The sequence below is a fragment of the Rhodnius prolixus genome, unplaced genomic scaffold (assembly GCF_049639745.1).
Source record: "Rhodnius prolixus isolate KJV_2025 unplaced genomic scaffold, Rpr scaffold_33, whole genome shotgun sequence".
NCBI classification, from domain to species: Eukaryota; Metazoa; Arthropoda; class Insecta; order Hemiptera; family Reduviidae; genus Rhodnius; species Rhodnius prolixus.
Genome location: NW_027411608.1, coordinates 723,347 through 750,051, shown reverse-complemented (window position 1 = coordinate 750,051; position 26,705 = coordinate 723,347). Strand labels below are relative to the sequence as shown.

Sequence of the window (26,705 nt, the reverse complement as noted above, 5' to 3'; positions counted from 1 at the left end):
GTTTGTTGATCCCTTCCGAATAATAGGATTTGTCCAAGTCTGAAAAATAGCCATTCGTTTCTGCAATCACCTCCTCGTTTGAATAAAATATTTTTCCCGCCAGCCATTTCTTCATATTGGGGAACAAATAGTAGTCCGAGGGAGCCAAGTCTGGAGAATAGGGGGGATGTGAAACGAGTTGGAACCCTATTTCCATTAATTTTGCGACCACAACTGCTGAGGTGTGAGCTGGTGCGTTGTCGTGATGGAAAAGGACTTTTTTTGTGGGCCAATCGTGGGCGTTTTTCTTGCAGCTCGGTTTTCAAACGGTCCAATAACGATGAATAATATGCACCTGTAATAGTTTTACCCTTTTCCAGATAGTCGAGGAGGATTATTCCTTGCGAATCCCAAAAGACAGTCGCCATAATCTTTCCGGGCCGAAGGAACGGTCTTCGCCTTTTTTGGCGCAGATTCCCCCCTTGGTAACCCATTGTTTAGATTGTTCTTTGGTCTCAGGAGTGTAGTGATGTATCCATGTTTCATCCACAGTGACGAAACGACGCTTAAAGTCCTGCGGATTCTTCTGGAACAGCTGCAAACCGTCCAAAGCAACACTTCACACGATTTCGTTTTTGGTCAAGCGTGAGCAATCGCGGCACCCATCTTGCGGATAGCTTTGTCATGGTCCAAATGTTGATGCAAAATATTATGTACCCGTTCATTCGAGATGCCCACAGCACTAGCAATCTCACGCACCTTCACTCTTCTGTCATCCATCACCATATCATGGATTTTATCAATGATTTCTGGAGTAGTAACCTCAACAGGGCGTCCAGAACGTTCAGCGTCACTTATGGCCACTCCGAAAATTTTGAAACCACTTATAAACTGTTCTAATCGAAGGTGCAGAGTCACCATAATGTTTATCAAGCTTCTCTTTAGTCTCCTGAGGCGTTTTGCCTTTCATATAGTAGTGTTTAATCAACACACGAAATTCTTTTTCGTCCATTTTTTGAAAATCACTCGACTTCCTCGATTCAAACGAATGCCAAACACAAAGAAATAGACCGATCTGGCTGAAACTTGGTGTGTGTTCTTCCAAGAGATGCTACTAACTAAACATAACCTCGATACGCGCCAGTGGTGCTATCTCTCTGACTTTGCACGGACTTTTCAAACGACTCTCGTATGTTATCTTAACTAGTTAGATTACTTTTCAACTACTTCTTTCATAGCCTTAGCAATCCATCAATACCTTAATGGAGAGCAATTTAAAAAAAAAAAACCGTTAGAATACCGAACATATGTATGCTGTCCGGTATAAGGTACAGACCTTTTTTTTTTCTTTTATTGTTCATATTTTTGTATAGAACTGTCAAAAAACTGACTGAAACTGAAATGTTGCACGCGCGTGTACACATTCAGCATATTGGACTACTATAGTAGAAAATCTATTGACATCTGTCATTGTTTAACAATAGCAATATGAAGAAACAGGACTTTATTACATTTCTAAGTGATGTTCGGAGAACTCTTTTGGAATAAATTGTGACAAGTGCCATCTATAAGAAAGTCGTCTTTATGAAAAGTTTAGGTCCTAAAAGGAATGATTATATGAATTCATTGAATACTCCTACAGTATCTTCCTTCTTGAAGAAAGAAATAATACATTACAAATTTCGAATTTTCTTTTTAATGAATGAAAATATTGTGTGAACTTAGAAAACTCACATGACTTGTTATTAACAATTAATATCAAGTAATCTAGCTTGTAAAATTTTCTTCGTGGTTCAAATCATTTGCTGGTTTCACAGTATATCACTAAGAGTCATTGGGCGCACGACTCGTGAATCACGACATGAGATGAACGTCTCGTGAGATGATTACACACGCCCACGGGTAGCAAGCAGGGTGATACGCCCATTGCAGATGCAGATAAATCTTCAGTGCATTTTTTTTTTACATAAGGATCTTTTCGAACGACATATATTTTTACTAGTAAAAAATTATAATAATTGCGATATTGTTAGATTATTCAATATCAAGTAATCATCAGAAATATTCGTACTTCCGTGACCAAAAAAGTGAGTCTTTTAAAATAGTCTTTCTTCCATCACTTCCTCTCTCTCTTTGTACGTATGTAAGGAGTTTGCGAACAGTAAATCAAAAACAAGAAAAGAAGTACAAATATTGAACTTCGTTTAGGTATCTCAATGGGCCTCAACCAAAATTTAGTGACCAAAACCTCAGTGGAATTACCACAGTATTACGAGTATTACTCGTAAAATGTATTTTTCACTGTTCTCGATTTGAAAGTAGCTTCTAGGATGTTCGCTAGACTTCGTATTAAATGCAAGAATATTGATAACTTTTACTTGTACAATTCAAAATCTAAAGATACTTGGGAGTATTCCAAAAGTACCTCTTTTTTTTTGGTTGCCTGAAATGTCACCGGAAATAGTAAGTTTTCGGGAATTTATCTAAAAAAAAAAACCTCAAACATTTTTCATTATTAAACTTGAAAATGCTACACCTTAGTTTGAAATTGTTTTGATTTATACTTAGTTTATTTTTTATTGATTGTATTAGGTTGGTAAGCTTGATGCCAGTTTTACAAAGAGTTAGCAGTCAATAAATAAACACAGAATACTTTATCTCCTTAACAAAAACTTACAGTTTAAAATGTTAAGTATAAGGGTTGATTAAACGCCAAAAGGTACACAAATCAGCGAGTACCCAACATTTCATTAATATTTAAGTAATTTTACTACATTAATTTTCATTAATAAGTTATTTTTTAGAATTTATAGATGTCACAGACCCTTATGCTCGCCATTTTCGTCTACAAAATATATGTTCAAGTAGCACTGTAGATTGAGTGTAATATCTAGTTATTTATAATAATCAAACTATTAATTACAGGTTAAAAAGAAAAACGTTATAAAAAATAAAAAAAAATTATGAGGCTAAAAAATTCAAAACTTTTTTTTATAAAAAACTTACACCAACATACATCAATGATTTTGTTTATTTTATTTATTTATTTTTATTTTTAAATAAAAATCGTCGGTTTAAGTTCATTCTTCGATTAAAGTAATTGTTATTTTATGAAGTAGTCAAACGTTTATAATAATAGGTAATAATTATCTGGCTTTATCGCAAATAATATAGTTTTCTTCAATTACATTCTCAATCTAGGTATTCATCCCACAATGTTGTATATATGTAATCAGGGGCGGCTCTAGCGCGTGTAGCGCCCGTGTGCAATGAAACGCTGGCCTAGGCCTGACCCCCCCCCCCCCCCCGCGGCTATAACTATTAACCAGTTGCCGCACACTTTTAATTTGATGATCTTGCTCAGAAACACTTTTTTTTTCTCAATTGTTTATGACTGCCAGATGGAATCAAGTGTAAGTTGTATGTTTGGAAGTAAAAATTATCACATTTGGCCACGGTTTTTCCAAAAAACCTCTCGACGGCTATAACCGTCATTTGCTCATCATGTCATTTTTTCTCTTTCCAGAGCAAATGACGGCTATGACCGTCGTGACGACTATACAGCATTTGCTTTAATTAATTAAGTAATTTATTTATTATAAATATTTATTGTTATATTACAATTATTGGCATTAGTAATAAAAGGTTGGTTTGAAGAGGTATTTAATATAAGATTTGAATTTGAATTTGAACTGGTGGAAGTACTAGGGAGTGACTGATTAGCTGAGAAGTGGGGTTGCCCTTGTAGAGTCAGCTGAGCAGTGTTCTGTTTGGCGGCCATGGATCTTTCTATATAACCTTCTGCTACTGTTGAACTTTTCCAACCTCCATGTTTTTATAACTTGTATCAAGTCGCCTCAAATATTTCGGAGCGATAAGGCATGCGAAAACGCATAAAAAAACAATTGATCTGCTGTCTGGCATGCTGTGCCTTTTTTTTTTTTAATGTATTATTCAATAATTAACAAGTGTATGCGTTAGTACACTTCGTACTAACGCTGTACTTTTTTTTATTAATTAAAATGTGCACGACGGCTATAGACGTCGTTTGCATACATATGAACAAAGATCGGACGGCTATAGCCGTCATTTGCGGCAACGGGTAAACTAAGTTATCGCGTTTGATAACTGCCGCCACCGCGCTGGCTGGCCGCTTCTGTCATATCATTGTTGTACCATGATGGTCCAAGACGATGCTCTTTGCTGTCTCAGGGAGCGCCGCGGCGCCCCCTGAGACGGCGGCGCCCGTGTGCATTGCACACCCTGCACTATAGGTTAAGCCGCCCCTGTATGTAATATAAAGTAAATAAGATATGCATATTTTTAGGACAGCTAATTATTCCAGTATTTTACTATAAGTAAAATTAGGGGGACTAAATTAAATTACAATTGAGAAATCAATAATTGTTGTTGAATAATCTACTTGTTATAACTGTGTGTTATTTGTGCTCACGAATATTTCGGTAAGACGAATTCAAGACAGTAGCCGACTCTAACTTTGTCTTTTTCTACTTTAACATGCATGTACATATACGAGTATATGTGATTTATCATAATTATAACAAAAAAATATTATAAATGAAGTGGCCAGCATAAGGGTCTGTGACATCTAATAAATTCTAGAAAATAACTTATTAATGAAAATTAATGCAGTAGAATTACTTAAATATTAATGAAGTATTAATGAAATGTTGGGTACTCGCTGATTTGTGTACCTTTTGGCGTTTAATCAACCCTTATACTTAACATTTTAAACTGTAAGTTTTTGTTAAGGAGATTTTTGTACCTTTTGGATAGATTTTCCAATTCTATCATTATAACCTAATAAGGTGTTAGTCGGAACCGTAACTACCACTGGAGAGATCTTTTTAAAGAATGATTATAGTTGCGGTGCCCAAACCATCCTCAATAACAATTGTATTGAAAAAACGTTTTGAATAACATAGGAAGGTATTTGTACGTAAATAGCAAAATTAAACTGCCATTTCAGTACTTCCTTTTAAGAGGAGTAAAAAAAATAAACTACGATTGCAGTACATCTCCCTAAAAGGCAAAGAGGCAAATCAAACGACAATTCATTGATTTAAATCGGTTCACTCATTGATAATTTAAACGATTGCAGCACTTCCTCTTAGTAGGTGCAAGAGCATCAGCAACGTAGAAGAGCTTTAACCACTTATTCGAGCTGAATTTTATCAAATCGGACAAAGCGTTATAGAAATATTGGTAATAATAGTTTTAGAAAGGGCCTTATTTGGGTGGGGCGAACTCCCCTCCTTATGAGACACTGCGTCGAGACTTTTAAAGTGAAAATCTGTACAAAATTTCGATTCGAATGACACTTCATTCATGAAAATCGGTTCACGTGTCGATAATTTAGGGTGTAAGTTTGTTTTTGTTCTAGAAAGAGAACAGTTTAACTTCAAATAACTCGAAAACTACTTGATAGATTTTGTTTATATTTTACCTGTATATGGAGACTACTTTTGTCTATAATTGTGTAAATTTTAGTAAAAATCTATCGAGCAGAAAACGACATATTTAGGGTGTAAGTTTGTTTTTGTTCTAGAAAGAGAACAGTTTAACTTCAAATAACTCGAAAACTACTCGATAGATTTTGTTTATATTTTACCTGTATATGGAGACTACTATTGTCTATAATTGTGTAAATTTTAGTAAAAATCTATCGAGCAGAAAACGAGATATTTAGGGTGTAAGTTTGTTTTTGTTCTAGAAAGAGAACAGTTTAACTTCAAATAACTCGAAAACTACTCGATAGATTTTGTTTATATTTTACCTGTATATGGAGACTACTTTTGTCTATAATTGTGTAAATTTTAGTAAAAATCTATCGAGCAGAAAACGAGATATTTAGGGTGTAAGTTTGTTTTTGTTCTAGAAAGAGAACAGTTTAACTTCAAATAACTCGAAAACTACTCGATAGATTTTGTTTATATTTTACCTGTATATGGAGACTACTTTTGTCTATAATTGTGTAAATTTTAGTAAAAATCTATCGAGCAGAAAACGAGATATTTAGGGTGTAAGTTTGTTTTTGTTCTAGAAAGAGAACAGTTTAACTTCAAATAACTCGAAAACTACTTGATAGATTTTGTTTATATTTTACCTGTATATGGAGACTACTTTTGTCTATAATTGTGTAAATTTTAGTAAAAATCTATCGAGCAGAAAACGACATATTTAGGGTGTAAGTTTGTTTTTGTTCTAGAAAGAGAACAGTTTAACTTCAAATAACTCGAAAACTACTCGATAGATTTTGTTTATATTTTACCTGTATATGGAGACTACTTTTGTCTATAATTGTGTAAATTTTAGTAAAAATCTATCGAGCAGAAAACGACATATTTAGGGTGTAAGTTTGTTTTTGTTCTAGAAAGAGAACAGTTTAACTTCAAATAACTCGAAAACTACTCGATAGATTTTGTTTATATTTTACCTGTATATGGAGACTACTTTTGTCTATAATTGTGTAAATTTTAGTAAAAATCTATCGAGCAGAAAACGAGATATTTAGGGTGTAAGTTTGTTTTTGTTCTAGAAAGAGAACAGTTTAACTTCAAATAACTCGAAAACTACTCGATAGATTTTGTTTATATTTTACCTGTATATGGAGACTACTTTTGTCTATAATTGTGTAAATTTTAGTAAAAATCTATCGAGCAGAAAACGACATATTTAGGGTGTAAGTTTGTTTTTGTTCTAGAAAGAGAAAAGTTTAACTTCAAATAACTCGAAAACTACTCGATAGATTTTTATTTATATTTTACCTGTATATGAAGACTACTATTGTCTATAATTGTGTAAATTTTAGTAAAAATCTATCGAGCAGAAAACGAGATATTTAGGGTGTAAGTTTGTTTTTGTTCTAGAAAGAGAACAGTTTAACTTCAAATAACTCGAAAACTACTCGATAGATTTTGTTTATATTTTACCTGTATATGGAGACTACTTTTGTCTATAATTGTGTAAATTTTAGTAAAAATCTATCGAGCAGAAAACGACATATTTAGGGTGTAAGTTTGTTTTTGTTCTAGAAAGAGAAAAGTTTAACTTCAAATAACTCGAAAACTACTCGATAGATTTTGTTTATATTTTACCTGTATATGAAGACTACTATTGTCTATAATTGTGTAAATTTTAGTAAAAATCTATCGAGCAGAAAACGAGATATTTAGGGTGTAAGTTTGTTTTTGTTCTAGAAAGAGAAAAGTTTAACTTCAAATAACTCGAAAACTACTCGATAGATTTTGTTTATATTTTACCTGTATATGAAGACTACTATTGTCTATAATTGTGTAAATTTTAGTAAAAATCTATCGAGCAGAAAACGAGATATTTAGGGTGTAAGTTTGTTTTTGTTCTAGAATAAGAACAGTTTAACTTCAAATAACTCGAAAACTACTCGATAGATTTTGTTTATATTTTACCTGTATATGAAGACTACTTTTGTCTATAATTGTGTAAATTTTAGTAAAAATCTATCGAGCAGAAAACGAGATATTTAGGGTGTAAATTTGTTTTTGTTCTAGAAAGAGAAAAGTTTAACTTCAAATAACTCGAAAACTACTCGATAGATTTTGTTTATATTTTACCTGTATATGAAGACTACTTTTGACTATAATTGTGTAAATTTTAGTAAAAATCTATCGAGCAGAAAACGAGATATTTAGGGTGTAAGTTTGTTTTTGTTCTAGAAAGAGAACAGTTTAACTTCAAATAACTCGAAAACTACTCGATAGATTTTGTTTATATTTTACCTGTATATGGAGACTACTTTTGTCTATAATTGTGTAAATTTTAGTAAAAATCTATCGAGCAGAAAACGAGATATTTAGGGTGTAAGTTTGTTTTTGTTCTAGAAAGAGAAAAGTTTAACTTCAAATAACTCGAAAACTACTCGATAGATTTTGTTTATATTTTACCTGTATATGAAGACTACCATTGTCTATAATTGTGTAAATTTTAGTAAAAATCTATCGAGCAGAAAACGAGATATTTAGGGTGTAAGTTAGTTTTTGTTCTAGAAAGAGAAAAGTTTAACTTCAAATAACTCGAAAACTACTCGATAGATTTTGTTTATATTTTACCTGTATATGGAGACTACTATTGTCTATAATTGTGTAAATTTTAGTAAAAATCTATGGAGTAGAAAACGAGATATTTAGGGTGTAAGTTTGTTTTTGTTCTAGAAAGAGAAAAGTTTAACTTCAAATAACTCGAAAACTACTCGATAGATTTTATTTATATTTTACCTGTATATGAAGACTACTTTTGTCTATAATTGTGTAAATTTTAGTAAAAATCTATCGAGCAGAAAACGAGATATTTAGGGTGTAAGTTTGTTTTTGTTCTAGAAAGAGAACAGTTTAACTTCAAATAACTCGAAAACTACTCGATAGATTTTGTTTATATTTTACCTGTATATGGAGACTACTTTTGTCTATAATTGTGTAAATTTTAGTAAAAATCTATCGAGCAGAAAACGAGATATTTAGGGTGTAAGTTTGTTTTTGTTCTAAAAAGAGAACAGTTTAACTTCAAATAACTCGAAAACTACTCGATAGATTTTGTTTATATTTTACCTGTATATGGAGACTACTTTTGTCTATAATTGTGTAAATTTTAGTAAAAATCTATCGAGCAGAAAACGACATATTTAGGGTGTAAGTTGGTTTTTGTTCTAGAAAGAGAAAAGTTTAACTTCAAATAACTCGAAAACTACTCGATAGATTTTGTTTATATTTTACCTGTATATGAAGACTACTATTGTCTATAATTGTGTAAATTTTAGTAAAAATCTATCGAGCAGAAAACGAGATATTTAGGGTGTAAGTTTGTTTTTGTTCTAGAAAGAGAAAAGTTTAACTTCAAATAACTCGAAAACTACTCGATAGATTTTGTTTATATTTTACCTGTATATGAAGACTACTTTTGACTATAATTGTGTAAATTTTAGTAAAAATCTATCGAGCAGAAAACGAGATATTTAGGGTGTAAGTTTGTTTTTGTTCTAGAAAGAGAACAGTTTAACTTCAAATAACTCGAAAACTACTCGATAGATTTTGTTTATATTTTACCTGTATATGGAGACTACTTTTGTCTATAATTGTGTAAATTTTAGTAAAAATCTATCGAGCAGAAAACGAGATATTTAGGGTGTAAGTTTGTTTTTGTTCTAGAAAGAGAAAAGTTTAACTTCAAATAACTCGAAAACTACTCGATAGATTTTGTTTATATTTTACCTGTATATGAAAATCTATCGAGCAGAAAACGAGATATTTAGGGTGTAAGTTTGTTTTTGTTCTAGAAATAGAAAGGTTTAACTTCAAATAACTCGAAAACTACTCGTTAGATTTTGTTTATATTTTACCTGTATATGAAGACTACTTTTGTCTATAATTGTGTAAATTTTAGTAAAAATCTATCGAGCAGAAAATGAGATATTTAGGGTGTAAGTTTGTTTTTGTTCTAGAAAGAGAACAGTTTAACTTCAAATAACTCGAAAACTACTCGATAGATTTTGTTTATATTTTACCTGTATATGGAGACTACTTTTGTCTATAATTGTGTAAATTTTAGTAAAAATCTATCGAGCATAAAATGAGATATTTAAGGTTAAAGTTTGTTTCTGTCCTAGAAAAAGAAAATTTTAACTTCAAATAACACCAAAACTACTCGATAGATTTTGTTTATATTTTACCTGTATATGGAGACTACTTTTGTCTATAATTGTGTAAATTTTAGTAAAAATATATCGAGCAGAAAACGAGATATTTAGGGTGTAAGTTTGTTTTTGTTCTAGAAAGAGAAAAGTTTAACTTCAAATAACTCGAAAACTACTCGATAGATTTTGTTTATATTTTACCTGTATATGAAAATCTATCGAGCAGAAAACGAGATATTTAGGGTGTAAGTTTGTTTTTGTTCTAGAAAGAGAAAAGTTTAACTTCAAATAACTCGAAAACTACTCGATAGATTTTGTTTATATTTTACCTGTATATGAAGACTACTATTGTCTATAATTGTGTAAATTTTAGTAAAAATCTATCGAGCAGAAAACGAGATATTTAGGGTGTAAGTTTGTTTTTGTTCTAGAAAGAGAACAGTTTAACTTCAAATAACTCGAAAACTACTCGATAGATTTTGTTTATATTTTACCTGTATATGGAGACTACTTTTGTCTATAATTGTGTAAATTTTAGTAAAAATCTATCGAGCAGAAAACGACATATTTAGGGTGTAAGTTTGTTTTTGTTCTAGAAAGAGAAAAGTTTAACTTCAAATAACTCGAAAACTACTCGATAGATTTTGTTTATATTTTACCTGTATATGAAGACTACTATTGTCTATAATTGTGTAAATTTTAGTAAAAATCTATCGAGCAGAAAACGAGATATTTAGGGTGTAAGTTAGTTTTTGTTCTAGAAAGAGAAAAGTTTAACTTCAAATAACTCGAAAACTACTCGATAGATTTTGTTTATATTTTACCTGTATATGAAGACTACTTTTGTCTATAATTGTGTAAATTTTAGTAAAAATCTATCGAGCAGAAAACGAGATATTTAGGGTGTAAATTTGTTTTTGTTCTAGAAAGAGAAAAGTTTAACTTCAAATAACTCGAAAACTACTCGATAGATTTTGTTTATATTTTACCTGTATATGGAGACTACTTTTGTCTATAATTGTGTAAATTTTAGTAAAAATCTATCGAGCAGAAAACGAGATATTTAGGGTGTAAGTTTGTTTTTGTTCTAGAAAGAGAAAAGTTTAACTTCAAATAACTCGAAAACTACTCGATAGATTTTGTTTATATTTTACCTGTATATGAAGACTACTTTTGACTATAATTGTGTAAATTTTAGTAAAAATCTATCGAGCAGAAAACGAGATATTTAGGGTGTAAGTTTGTTTTTGTTCTAGAAAGAGAACAGTTTAACTTCAAATAACTCGAAAACTACTCGATAGATTTTGTTTATATTTTACCTGTATATGGAGACTACTTTTGTCTATAATTGTGTAAATTTTAGTAAAAATCTATCGAGCAGAAAACGAGATATTTAGGGTGTAAGTTTGTTTTTGTTCTAGAAAGAGAAAAGTTTAACTTCAAATAACTCGAAAACTACTCGATAGATTTTGTTTATATTTTACCTGTATATGAAAATCTATCGAGCAGAAAACGACATATTTAGGGTGTAAGTTTGTTTTTGTTCTAGAAAGAGAAAAGTTTAACTTCAAATAACTCGAAAACTACTCGATAGATTTTGTTTATATTTTACCTGTATATGAAGACTACTATTGTCTATAATTGTGTAAATTTTAGTAAAAATCTATCGAGCAGAAAACGAGATATTTAGGGTGTAAGTTAGTTTTTGTTCTAGAAAGAGAAAAGTTTAACTTCAAATAACTCGAAAACTACTCGATAGATTTTGTTTATATTTTACCTGTATATGAAGACTACTTTTGTCTATAATTGTGTAAATTTTAGTAAAAATCTATCGAGCAGAAAACGAGATATTTAGGGTGTAAATTTGTTTTTGTTCTAGAAAGAGAAAAGTTTAACTTCAAATAACTCGAAAACTACTCGATAGATTTTGTTTATATTTTACCTGTATATGGAGACTACTTTTGTCTATAATTGTGTAAATTTTAGTAAAAATCTATCGAGCAGAAAACGAGATATTTAGGGTGTAAGTTTGTTTTTGTTCTAGAAAGAGAAAAGTTTAACTTCAAATAACTCGAAAACTACTCGATAGATTTTGTTTATATTTTACCTGTATATGAAGACTACTTTTGACTATAATTGTGTAAATTTTAGTAAAAATCTATCGAGCAGAAAACGAGATATTTAGGGTGTAAGTTTGTTTTTGTTCTAGAAAGAGAACAGTTTAACTTCAAATAACTCGAAAACTACTCGATAGATTTTGTTTATATTTTACCTGTATATGGAGACTACTTTTGTCTATAATTGTGTAAATTTTAGTAAAAATCTATCGAGCAGAAAACGACATATTTAGGGTGTAAGTTTGTTTTTGTTCTAGAAAGAGAAAAGTTTAACTTCAAATAACTCGAAAACTACTCGATAGATTTTGTTTATATTTTACCTGTATATGAAGACTACTATTGTCTATAATTGTGTAAATTTTAGTAAAAATCTATCGAGCAGAAAACGAGATATTTAGGGTGTAAGTTAGTTTTTGTTCTAGAAAGAGAAAAGTTTAACTTCAAATAACTCGAAAACTACTCGATAGATTTTGTTTATATTTTACCTGTATATGAAGACTACTTTTGTCTATAATTGTGTAAATTTTAGTAAAAATCTATCGAGCAGAAAACGAGATATTTAGGGTGTAAATTTGTTTTTGTTCTAGAAAGAGAAAAGTTTAACTTCAAATAACTCGAAAACTACTCGATAGATTTTGTTTATATTTTACCTGTATATGGAGACTACTTTTGTCTATAATTGTGTAAATTTTAGTAAAAATCTATCGAGCAGAAAACGAGATATTTAGGGTGTAAGTTTGTTTTTGTTCTAGAAAGAGAAAAGTTTAACTTCAAATAACTCGAAAACTACTCGATAGATTTTGTTTATATTTTACCTGTATATGAAGACTACTTTTGACTATAATTGTGTAAATTTTAGTAAAAATCTATCGAGCAGAAAACGAGATATTTAGGGTGTAAGTTTGTTTTTGTTCTAGAAAGAGAACAGTTTAACTTCAAATAACTCGAAAACTACTCGATAGATTTTGTTTATATTTTACCTGTATATGGAGACTACTTTTGTCTATAATTGTGTAAATTTTAGTAAAAATCTATCGAGCAGAAAACGAGATATTTAGGGTGTAAGTTTGTTTTTGTTCTAGAAAGAGAAAAGTTTAACTTCAAATAACTCGAAAACTACTCGATAGATTTTGTTTATATTTTACCTGTATATGAAAATCTATCGAGCAGAAAACGACATATTTAGGGTGTAAGTTTGTTTTTGTTCTAGAAAGAGAAAAGTTTAACTTCAAATAACTCGAAAACTACTCGATAGATTTTGTTTATATTTTACCTGTATATGAAGACTACTATTGTCTATAATTGTGTAAATTTTAGTAAAAATCTATCGAGCAGAAAACGAGATATTTAGGGTGTAAGTTAGTTTTTGTTCTAGAAAGAGAAAAGTTTAACTTCAAATAACTCGAAAACTACTCGATAGATTTTGTTTATATTTTACCTGTATATGAAGACTACTTTTGTCTATAATTGTGTAAATTTTAGTAAAAATCTATCGAGCAGAAAACGAGATATTTAGGGTGTAAATTTGTTTTTGTTCTAGAAAGAGAAAAGTTTAACTTCAAATAACTCGAAAACTACTCGATAGATTTTGTTTATATTTTACCTGTATATGGAGACTACTTTTGTCTATAATTGTGTAAATTTTAGTAAAAATCTATCGAGCAGAAAACGAGATATTTAGGGTGTAAGTTTGTTTTTGTTCTAGAAAGAGAAAAGTTTAACTTCAAATAACTCGAAAACTACTCGATAGATTTTGTTTATATTTTACCTGTATATGAAGACTACTTTTGACTATAATTGTGTAAATTTTAGTAAAAATCTATCGAGCAGAAAACGAGATATTTAGGGTGTAAGTTTGTTTTTGTTCTAGAAAGAGAACAGTTTAACTTCAAATAACTCGAAAACTACTCGATAGATTTTGTTTATATTTTACCTGTATATGGAGACTACTTTTGTCTATAATTGTGTAAATTTTAGTAAAAATCTATCGAGCAGAAAACGAGATATTTAGGGTGTAAGTTTGTTTTTGTTCTAGAAAGAGAAAAGTTTAACTTCAAATAACTCGAAAACTACTCGATAGATTTTGTTTATATTTTACCTGTATATGAAAATCTATCGAGCAGAAAACGACATATTTAGGGTGTAAGTTTGTTTTTGTTCTAGAAAGAGAAAAGTTTAACTTCAAATAACTCGAAAACTACTCGATAGATTTTGTTTATATTTTACCTGTATATGAAGACTACTATTGTCTATAATTGTGTAAATTTTAGTAAAAATCTATCGAGCAGAAAACGAGATATTTAGGGTGTAAGTTAGTTTTTGTTCTAGAAAGAGAAAAGTTTAACTTCAAATAACTCGAAAACTACTCGATAGATTTTGTTTATATTTTACCTGTATATGAAGACTACTTTTGTCTATAATTGTGTAAATTTTAGTAAAAATCTATCGAGCAGAAAACGAGATATTTAGGGTGTAAATTTGTTTTTGTTCTAGAAAGAGAAAAGTTTAACTTCAAATAACTCGAAAACTACTCGATAGATTTTGTTTATATTTTACCTGTATATGGAGACTACTTTTGTCTATAATTGTGTAAATTTTAGTAAAAATCTATCGAGCAGAAAACGAGATATTTAGGGTGTAAGTTTGTTTTTGTTCTAGAAAGAGAAAAGTTTAACTTCAAATAACTCGAAAACTACTCGATAGATTTTGTTTATATTTTACCTGTATATGAAGACTACTTTTGACTATAATTGTGTAAATTTTAGTAAAAATCTATCGAGCAGAAAACGAGATATTTAGGGTGTAAGTTTGTTTTTGTTCTAGAAAGAGAACAGTTTAACTTCAAATAACTCGAAAACTACTCGATAGATTTTGTTTATATTTTACCTGTATATGGAGACTACTTTTGTCTATAATTGTGTAAATTTTAGTAAAAATCTATCGAGCAGAAAACGAGATATTTAGGGTGTAAGTTTGTTTTTGTTCTAGAAAGAGAAAAGTTTAACTTCAAATAACTCGAAAACTACTCGATAGATTTTGTTTATATTTTACCTGTATATGAAAATCTATCGAGCAGAAAACGAGATATTTAGGGTGTAAGTTTGTTTTTGTTCTAGAAAGAGAAAGGTTTAACTTCAAATAACTCGAAAACTACTCGATAGATTTTGTTTATATTTTACCTGTATATGAAGACTACTTTTGTCTATAATTGTGTAAATTTTAGTAAAAATCTATCGAGCAGAAAATGAGATATTTAAGGTTAAAGTTTGTTTCTGTCCTAGAAAGAGAAAATTTTAACTTCAAATAACACCAAAACTACTCGATAGATTTTGTTTATATTTTACCTGTATATGGAGACTACTTTTGTCTATAATTGTGTAAATTTTAGTAAAAATCTATCGAGCAGAAAACGAGATATTTAGGGTGTAAGTTTGTTTTTGTTCTAGAAAGAGAAAAGTTTAACTTCAAATAACTCGAAAACTACTCGATAGATTTTGTTTATATTTTACCTGTATATGAAAATCTATCGAGCAGAAAACGAGATATTTAGGGTGTAAGTTTGTTTTTGTTCTAGAAAGAGAAAAGTTTAACTTCAAATAACTCGAAAACTACTCGATAGATTTTGTTTATATTTTACCTGTATATGAAGACTACTTTTGTCTATAATTGTGTAAATTTTAGTAAAAATCTATCGAGCAGAAAATGAGATATTTAGGGTGTAAGTTTGTTTTTGTTCTAGAAAGAGAACAGTTTAACTTCAAATAACTCGAAAACTACTTGATAGATTTTGTTTATATTTTACCTATATATGGAGACTACTTTTGTCTATAATTGTGTAAATTTTAGTAAAAATCTATCGAGCATAAAATGAGATATTTAAGGTTAAAGTTTGTTTCTGTCCTAGAAAAAGAATATTTTAACTTCAAATAACACGAAAACTACTCGATAGATTTTGTTTATATTTTACCTGTATATGAAGACTACTATTGTCTATAATTGTGTAAATTTTGATAAAAATCTATCGAGCAGAAAATGAGATATTTAAGGTTAAAGTTTGTTTTTGTTCTAGAAAGAGAAAAGTTTAACTTCAAATAACTCGAAAACTAGTAGATAGATTTTGTTTATATTTTACCTGAATATGAAGACTACTTTTGTCTATAATTGTGTAAATTTTAGTAAAAATCTATCGAGCAGAAAACAAGATATTTAGGGTGTAAATTTGTTTTTGTTCTAGAAAGAGAAAAGTTTAACTTCAAATAACTCGAAAACTACTCGATAGATTTTGTTTATATTTTACCTGTATATGGAGACTACTTTTGTCTATAATTGTGTAAATTTTAGTAAAAATCTATCGAGCAGAAAACGAGATATTTAGGGTGTAAGTTTGTTTTTGTTCTAGAAAGAGAAAAGTTTAACTTCAAATAACTCGAAAACTACTCGATAGATTTTGTTTATATTTTACCTGTATATGAAGACTACTTTTGACTATAATTGTGTAAATTTTAGTAAAAATCTATCGAGCAGAAAACGAGATATTTAGGGTGTAAGTTTGTTTTTGTTCTAGAAAGAGAACAGTTTAACTTCAAATAACTCGAAAACTACTCGATAGATTTTGTTTATATTTTACCTGTATATGGAGACTACTTTTGTCTATAATTGTGTAAATTTTAGTAAAAATCTATCGAGCAGAAAACGAGATATTTAGGGTGTAAGTTTGTTTTTGTTCTAGAAAGAGAAAAGTTTAACTTCAAATAACTCGAAAACTACTCGATAGATTTTGTTTATATTTTACCTGTATATGAAGACTACTTTTGTCTATAATTGTGTAAATTTTAGTAAAAATCTATCGAGCAGAAAATGAGATATTTAGGGTGTAAGTTTGTTTTTGTTCTAGAAAGAGAACAGTTTAACTTCAAATAACTCGAAAACTACTTGATAGATTTTGTTTATATTTTACCTGTATATGAAGACTACTTTTGTCTATAATTGTGTAAATTTTAGTAAAAATCTATCGAGCATAAAATGAGATATTTAAGGTTAAAGTTTGTTTCTGTCCTAGAAAAAGAAAATTTTAACTTCAAATAACACGAAAACTACTTGATAGATTTTGTTTATATTTTACCTGTATATGAAGACTACTATTGTCTATAATTGTGTAAATTTTGATAAAAATCTATCGAGCAGAAAATGAGATATTTAAGGTTAAAGTTTGTTTTTGTTCTAGAAAGAGAAAAGTTTAACTTCAAATAACTCGAAAACTAGTAGATAGATTTTGTTTATATTTTACCTGAATATGAAGACTACTATTGTCTATAATTGTGTAAATTTTACTAGGCCAATGATTTAGTAAACCGTTCGTTTCAAAGAAATGACCAAATTGAGTTCTTGTCAGGTTAAAAAATCTCGTTACTTTAATCAGTTTGAAATAAGATTAAGCTCTTTAATGAAAACCACTAATTGGATTATATTTTTCCAACTGTGAGAAAGGACTGTTTCTTTTTGTAGAGCTTGAGTTTAGTTTTCACTCAGACCCTGAGTAGATCCTAAGAAGGTATTATATTTTTATCGAAATGATGGTATGAAGAAAGAAATTTGTTAACTTTTTTTGACCGCACCTCAATATTCTGTAAAATCATTAATTAACAACGATCGAAAATTAAAACTATCATCGATGTAAAAGGTTTCTGCATCCAAAGACAATGAATTGTTGGTAGAAATGAAAAGGTGGCCGATTTTGAAACAGAAACTGAACTACATATGTTGTAAGGTTAGATAAATTTTCTTAATATTTAATACATGATCTGAACTTAAACATTGTTAAAGCGTCACTGCTCTTCCGGAATAAGGAAACGGGTTGGGTAATTGGTAAGAATCGTGCGAGTTAAAAAGCGGATATTATTAATTGTCACATCCTATCATAAAATCTAGATATATCCCCTGTCACCATTATTATCAATTCTGGAAAGGAAATTCTGCTAGTAAAACTGCCTAGTTTTCTTTTATATCGAGAAGAATTAATTTGTATGATGTACATATACTACAAGTAAATATTAGTCTTCATATTGTTCTTACCTAACGACTATAGCAATGTTTAAAGGTCGTCAGTTCATCAAGGATGTTTGAAAAATATTAGTACAAGGGTCACTTAAAAGGGGTTTTGAAATATTAGAAAGTGGTTTCCGCTTTCGGGGAAAAATTTTGCCATTGGCGCAGAATGCTATTGTCTCTCCGCCTGCATCATTGCCCTTTAACCTTGTAATTTTCCACAATTTTTATTGCCATAACAATGAAAAAAAAACTTGTTAGTGTATTAAATATGAATTAAACCCTGTCAAGCATGGATCTAGGGGAGTGACGAGGGGCGGCACGTTTTAGAGGACGGTTACGGTAGTGCAACGGGCTGACTCTTTATTTTGGGTTTTCACAGGAAAAACTCTGATTCGAGGCCTCCCTCCGTAAGAAATTTCACTTTTTACTAATTTGTCTGTCAATGCTTAACGTAACTCAAAAATAAATACCTGAGAGTACAAATTTGATAGGTTCTGATCAAAATCAATCAACGTCAATTATCACTATACTAAATAGTTTTCAATTTTGATAGGTTCTGATCAAAATCAATCAACGTCTATTATCACTATACTAAATACTTTTCAAATTTGATAGGCTCTGATCAAAATCAATCAACGTCAATTATCACTACACTAAATAGTTTTCAAATTTGATAGGTTCTGATCAAAATCAATCAACGTGAATTATCACTATACTAAATAGTTAGCAAATTTGATAGGTTCTGATCAAAACCAATCAACATCAATTATCACTATACTAAATAGTTAGCAAATTTGATAGGTTCTGATCAAAATCAATCAACGTCAATTATCACTATACTAAATAGTTTTCAAATTTGATAGGTTCTGATCAAAATCAATCAACGTGAATTATCACTATACTAGTTTTCAAATTTGATAGGTTCTGATCAAAACCAATCAACATCAATTATCACTATACTAAATAGCAAATTTGATAGGTTCTGATCAAAATCAATCAACGTCAATTATCACTATACTAAATTAGTTATCAGAATATGATTTTCTTTAAATTTGGTACAATCATACAAATACATGCAGGTCAATGAACTTAATTTGGAACCATTTTCCTGCGATTAGCGAAACCTTTGGGAGAGGTACGTGGAGATTAGGCTTTCTTTTTGAATACTATTTCAGTGTAAATCACTTAAAACGGAAGTACAAATCTTTAAAATGATTTATTAGTCCTTATAAACAGTCTTCTGTGATAAATACTTATTACTTTAAATACATTCTGACAAGTAACTTTTAGATATACAGCTAAATTTTTCAGTTCGACTATCGTGGCATATTTCTATTAAATTATATCCTTTCAAATCTATTAATACCTGAAGTAGAAAATTCCACTTAATTTAATTAATACTGTACGGTCACTGCAGTAAAGTGTACTCGCAAAACCAGACTTCCTTGCGCTGTCCAATAGTGGTCTACAATCATCGCAACATCTTCCTTGCCGGTAGTGATTTTTGATATTTTCTTGGTTCGAATCCACTGGAACACCTAGAATCATACCAAAAAAAAATTTAACTTGGTTCAGAAATAATGTGTTCATTTTGGTAAAAGAAAGTTTTTGAGTGAAATTAATGGTTACTACTCCATGTTTATGGTCATCCAAACTGCACATTCTAATTAACACGATCGGGACAATGTTAGTTCGCTGCATAATAATTCAACTTTCCCTTTTGTTTCGCATTTCTAAAACACAATTTTTTATTCCATCTTACCCTTAAGGGTGAAAACCTTAGTTATTCCATTTAAGTACCAAACCCATAAAGTATGGTAAATAGTTACCTTTATGGCTAGATGGATGTGCCAGCAATAATAATATTAACAGCTCGAAATAGAGTATTGCTTAGATTCTACCTTTGGAAAGAATTATCAATCGAAAGTCCTTAGTTCGTGCATTTTAATCGAAACTACTTTGAAAAATGACTTACACAGATTTTTTTTTTTTGGCCTTATTGTAGTACGCAAATCAGCCATTGGTACTGTGTACTTGCGCTTAATTTAAAGTCGAACAATCGGATTTACTATGTGTGAGAGGGGTTACGAGATGTTAGAGAAGAGCTATCATTTATTTCTGTTATATTTTGATGTTATTGGTTTGGATATAGTTGTACAGTTCTTGGTATATGTTATTGTATGTATGATGCGTCAGTATAGTGTGTGAATCGGCCGATAGAGGGCAGTCTGTCTTCCACAGCTGATCCCTGCCGCTGGTATATTTCACAAAACTTGAAATGAAGCTTTATGTTAAAAAATGAAGAAATTCTAAGAGGAAGGTTGGTAGATGAGTGCACTTATCGCGCCCGGCTACGAGAATTCCAGAAATCTGCTTTACTAATGTTGGCTGAGGGCTCCCCCACAATTCTGGTGTCCTGGCCTCTTGTCTTGGTTACCAATAGTAAGGGCTATTTTCCTTGTGGGAATCCAGTGCCCTGAACGAAGACATACCTTGAATCGAATGTTTTTTCCCCCTAGAAACTAGACACACAAATAACAGTTGGTGGATCTACGTGAAATGAAATGAATGTACAAAATGTTTAAAGACAATTACATTCGTAGTCGTTCGTGAAAAACCAGAAAAGAATGAAACTTTCTGTAAAAAATTCGATACTTTAAGTACTTTAAAGATTTTGTTCCCCAAAATTTTGGTAAGGTCCCAAAAAAAAAAAGAACGAAATATAAAGTTTAAACTTCTTGTGATATTTTGTGATCCATTTATGGACACATTTTTGGACTCCAGTTAAGTAAAAGTAAGACGTTACATAACTTACATTGCGATTAACGAAGTCGTTCTTTTTACTGCAACCAAGTATTTTTGCCATTCCATGTATTACTGAAATCCACTTCTTGGGCGCTCAACAGTCTACCAATTAGATCACAGATTACAAGGGCGTGATGTATAATTTCTAAAGATCTTTTTCTTTCTTTCTTTTTACCTTTCTAAAGCAGCGATTTCCTCCACTCTGATTAAGATCTGACCAGCTATATGGGGCACTTTCCTTTGTTTAGAACTCCATAAACAAAAGAATTTAATTTTCCACAACTTTCATTCTATTCCTTCTTATCTGCGGAAGATTTATGAAGTAAATGGATGCTGACAGTGAAATCTGAAATCAAATCGTCTGGATTAAACACGGAAGTTTTAGAAGGATACCAAGTTAATCTCCAATCAGAGAGTTTACACGTGGCAAGAAACATGTTACAGAATAAAAATGATAGCTCAATGAAGAGTCCATATTCGAGAAAATGGAGAAAGTCTTAGAAGTAATGTTAGTTATTCGATATTGAACAAAATTAAAATAGAATTACCTTTAGTGTTTATCTCGTCGCTCTTCTGATTGACCGATTATGACGAATTTCTAAACATTGAAGGCAACAGTAGTAACACAACATTAATACCACTTTTCAGCTGTGCTTTTTAATTTTTGACATATTTTAAGTCAACAATGTTTAGAGGTAACAAGATACAGTCGACTCTCTCAATAACGGACACTGGCAGGGGAAAGCAAAGTGGCCGCTGTTTGGAGGTGGTCGTTAGAAGAAGGTTGGCAAGTTTCATAATGAAAAAATATGGGTTTTTTTTTGTTCCAAACTTCTATTTAAAAATTGTTTATTATTAATAGATTTAAAAACGTACATAATTGCATAATTATTGCAGCTATATGAACAAAATGTTTCTTAATTATCCGATTTGATTTTTGCAAAATCTTCCAATACATTTATTTTCTCTTCTAGAGTTAACCACTTTCGTTTGAGAGACATATCGGAAAGAATAATATTGTTCGTCCAAAATTATATTGAAAAATGATTAAAATGGTACAAGATGTATGGAGCTTATATAGGCAACTTTAGGAAAAACCAGAAAAAAAGCAAAAACTTGAGAGGGGGATAATTCTTTTTATCACCGCGTCAAACGAACTTTTAAGAATAAGGAGGTCGTTGGTGGGAGGTGAAACATTTAATCCGTTCCCCAAAAAATCAATGCCCGCGGTCGCTATATAGAGTGTCCGTTAGACGGAGGTTCCTTTATACAGAAAGTGTATAGGGGTAAAACGAGGAAATCCAAAAATTGTCCGTAAATGGAGGTGGTCGCTAGTGAGAGTGTCCTTTATGGGAGGCTCGACTGTATACCGTTTTATTCTGATGAAGCAATACATTTTGCCGAATCGTGACAAAAAAACATTAAGTTTTCCATTTCTGACCGCTCTTTGATATACATAAATACGATGTTTAATTGTATAGATTGAGGAGTTCCGAGTTCGAGTATAGCTGCCGGCCTAAAGAATTTCCCTTACATGCTTACAGCTTACCGCTATTGGACAGCCTTCGTCAATAACTCTTTCTGTAAGCCTGCAGTACTCTGAAGAAAAGCTCCTGACTTACTGTGTCGAGGTTCTCTTCAAGAATAAAACGAATAGATGTCGAATTAAAGCGCTAATCTGAGGCACGATAAGCCTGGCAATTCTGGCCACATTCTTTCAATCACAACTGGTTGCCATACATTTGAGCTGTTGAGATTATATGAGGACAATCAACTCCTAAGTCACAACATTTTCTGACCTCCAAGCGGCTATACTGGCTACCAAGTTTTCTGAGGTTGTTTCAAAGCTGTGTGACACTGTCTGGGCATTCCCGATAAAAGAGGAATGACGCGGAAGCCTTTCTAGCCATGGGATGGTTCCCTTGTCCTTTTAAACGAAACAAGCTATTCGGTTTGTGAAACACAGCAGTATGGCTGTCAAATAGTCTTAACAATGGTAGGTTAAAAACTGAAACCACAAATATGAAAGGTTTCGAAGCACCAAGAACCTTCTTTTGCTTATAAATACCAGTATTGAACGTGTAAAAAAGTTTGCATAGAAAATACTCTATTCAAACTGCATTGAAAATAAAAATAGAAGAAAATAATGTACAAACAAAACAAAATACCTACCTACTATGTGAAATTGTTTACAGTCTAAACAATTTGCATACTAAAAGTATGATAATAACAAACGCATTAACTTTGACACTTCCGGTTGAAAGAGAAAGTGTCACCCACTTTTTTTTAAATATTATTCCATGTGTATGTCGAAGTGTGAAAGTGTTTTAGAAATAACGCACAAAGTAATTGATACAATCATGCGGGCATATCTTTGTTATAAATTTTCTGCCAATAGAGAAGTATGTTCATCATCAATCAGCTAAATCAGATAAATTGGTCCATAATTGTTCCATATAAAAGATATTTATATCACCTTAAAAAATCTACACTTTGTTTACAACGTACAAGAACTACACAGAAGTTTAATAGAGAGGTTATACTTGAACTGATGCGCCAAATGTCATCAAAGCCTTCTTAAATGAATCGATTGAAAAATCTCAAAATTGTTTTAATTTTTTGTTAAAATCAATTCCGCCGTATAAACAAACAAATTAATTGTTCCATAATATTTTAAACATGCAATGCATTCTAAATATTCCCATTTTTTTTAATGTATACATTGTGCACAGCATTTCAATTGTCTCTGGAACTATTTAGTTCTTTTCGCCAAACATTGTGAATCATTGCAGTTAATTTGGTGTATGTAATATGTTAGTCAGTTGTTTATTGTCCTATCTTTGATTTTCATCTAACTTACGAGCGTTGATTTCCTTAAATCTTAAATCTAAATAGTTCAAGCCTAGCTTTTTCAATTTCTGAACACAACTAAAATGTAGTTTTAATTTAAGGCTCTAATAAAATAATTGTGGTCAACCATTGTGTTTTTATTCCCACAAAGTAATGGTTCACTCCATTCTGAAGTAAGACCTTGAAAAGATCAGGGAGCTTGACTGCCACTGTGATTGGATAGAATTAATTAATGCCTCTAGCCCAAGGATATTATCTATTGTATTGGCTGATGACTGTAGCGATTTACTGGGGCTATACAAAGTAGGTGTAGTCAATGTTACTTTGAAGATGCTGGCTCAATAAAATTGTACTATCATTATTACTTTTTTGTTTAGTCAATCTTTTGCTGAACAATAGAGTCCCTTCTTTTATAAATGAATTATCTGAAACTTTGTTTGTTTATACTTAGTTTATAAAATTATGAATAACTTAATAAAATTTAAAAAACTACTTCATAGTCCCAATAGTTTACAAATGTAAACTTTGAAAGTAAGAACTACCTTAATAAAAAAACGGATAATTCAAAAAAAACATTTGTTATTAGAAGGGTTGTTTTGAAGCTGTCTTCCAAGATAAGGTTAGATTGTATCTCAGTGTGCAGGTTAAGATGGCATGATGGCAACACTGGAGGCTTCTACCCTGACATTCCACTTGGCAACACTGGGTAACGGGGCCTAACGGTCTATCGCCACTTGCATTCTTCCAAAGGACAAGCCCGGTATATACTCCTCCAAATCTGGGACATAAGATTCCACTTTAAATCTTTCAAACAACGTCTTTCATTAAAAAATTGATGCATACATACACACACACATATATATATATTCTTTCAATAGTTTTTTAAAGTTCGACAATCTACACAACTCTTCAACCTAAGTATCGTATACTATCAATTATTGTTAATTGAGTAATCGAGTTTTCTTTTTCAAACCACCGTTTTTTTGGGGGGCCCACGCCAGCCAATGTAACAACAACTAAACCACCAATTAATTTATCAGTTACTTCATATTTATTTTAAATTACATAAAATTAATAAAGTAATTATATCAAAATAAAATTATTTTACTTTTCCTCACCTACAATACAGGACGCATTGCGAAACTGCCAAATTTTTGAACCCTATCAGATTTTGGTTTTTTTTTTTTACTAAAATCTGGGACTTGATCCATCAGCTGGAGGGCACCAATAAGAGCTCCCCTTACATCTTGAAAGACCGAGAGAATTTTCATACCCCCCCCCGAGAAAAAAGTTGGGAAAATATAGTTTGTACTAAAAAAGCTTTTTACATTTTTCTGTAAGATTTATGTAGTTCTGTGAAGCTAAATTGTTACGCTTCTTTCGACAGTACCATTAGATTGTAGTAGAGCAACTGATCATGTACTTCATTGAAGTCACTCATTGCTTTAGAATGCTTAGATTGATTTTAGAAGACATTTGAATGTACCAACTTGATTTCCGGAAGATTTAAACTGATTATAATGCACTGCCACCACAATTGCTCCATTGCTCCCCCTTATTTACTGAATTGATTTTTCTTGATATGCTTAATTTGTGGTTGTGGAGGATGCTTAACGTAGATTTCAATGTTTTTCTGGAAGCGAAACTGCCTGTTGCTTAATAGGGTAACAATCCAGTAAATTGGTGAACTAAAAAGAAAAATTAGGAATTCTATGGGTAAAGATGTCAATTACATCGACTTAAGGAAGCAGCAACATTCCTCCTGCCAGAATTAGGTACAGTTAATCGCCTATAGGAAGATGCGTTTCCTGTAAAGTGAAATCTAGATAATTTTGAGTTTATTCATTAGACAAAAAAATAAAAGGAACATTATATTTTGTAAAGCAAAACAAAAACTTCACAAAAAAACGTAATGTTGAAAAAATATTTTCTGAAATTGTTTATCAGTTTTGTTTTTGACTTAGAGGAACTGGAAGCAGTTTGTTCCTGATGATTTTAAAAAATTTGAAACCTGTCATATGGTTATAACCTTTTTCCGTTTGTTTTTTTTCTATTAGTAGTTAGAGAAGGAGAACGAGGAACCTACGGAGTTTCTCCTGGGGAAAACCGACCAAAGGTTGTTGGTATCTCTCTCTTTGCCTGTCCAATGAATGAATGTAACTCTACGAAGGTGATAAACAGTTCATTACCCAACGTGAAAACTATGGGGGCCATTGTTGTATGAATCAGGGGACACGGATCTCTTTTTAACAACAACAGCCACTTTCTCCTAATGATTTCACTGGACTGTGTACACTTGAATGTGACGGCAAGATATCCGCCATTATCTAACTTAATGTCTGGATGTATCATTTATAACATTATTACTTAATTATGCTAATAGGTTTCTGTTACAAAAAATTTAAATATTAAAGTGTGCCTAACCAGTGGAGAGATGACGATCAATAAATAACGAGTTTATTCAAAATGTAGATATTATAGAAGTGATTTCCTATCAGATTTTAGAATTTGGGTTTTCACCGGAAATGAAAGCGGAAACAGATCTCTTCTAAAGCGCCATTTTAGATATTGAACAGTTCTAAACGTATAATGTTTATAAATTGAAAAGTCTAAGTAAAATTCCGAATTGGAAGAACACTGGTCTACCGGAAATATTACTTTTTAAGTACGATATTTAGGTTTCTCAGGCCAGATCGTTGCCTGTAACAACCTGTACACTGTAAAGAGACGAGGTTATTTGGGCAAAACAAAAGTCATACGTTTTCGTACGATTGCATCGTGTCTATCTATCTATAACGGTAATGCGATAGAGACTCATCAGTACAAATGATTGGCTTAAGATGACACGGCGCTCCTGTTGTAACTTGTTTACGCTCGCATGCAACGTGTTACATATGTACGTAAGCGTTTTTTTTTTTTTAATTAAAAACAAAATAATGGTTTAATGGAATGCGACTAATCTGTGATTTAGAAAAGTTGTACGCAAAAAGACAGAAGTTTGAGAACCCCTGTATTTTAGATAATTTTGGAAGAAACGGAACTTCAGCTTTCCTGAAATGTCTGGCTTTATTAAATTGATTATTGAAGCCAACTTCCGGAAGTAGAAATTGAGAAATTTGAAGAGAATCGCGTGAGGAGGGAAAGTAGCTTCCGCTAGAGGCGACGCCAATGCTTAGAGTAAACGAAATAAACTTCTTTTTGTTGACAACAAATATCATAAT

General features: G+C 31.1%; 1 protein-coding gene across 4 annotated transcripts in view; it reads left to right on the top strand.

Moving 5' to 3' along the window:
• pwn (calcium-binding EGF-like domain-containing protein pawn) overlaps positions 1-26,705 on the top strand; it is a 54,140-nt gene that overhangs the window by 17,768 nt on the left and 9,667 nt on the right. The gene's annotated exons all lie outside the window — the stretch shown is intronic.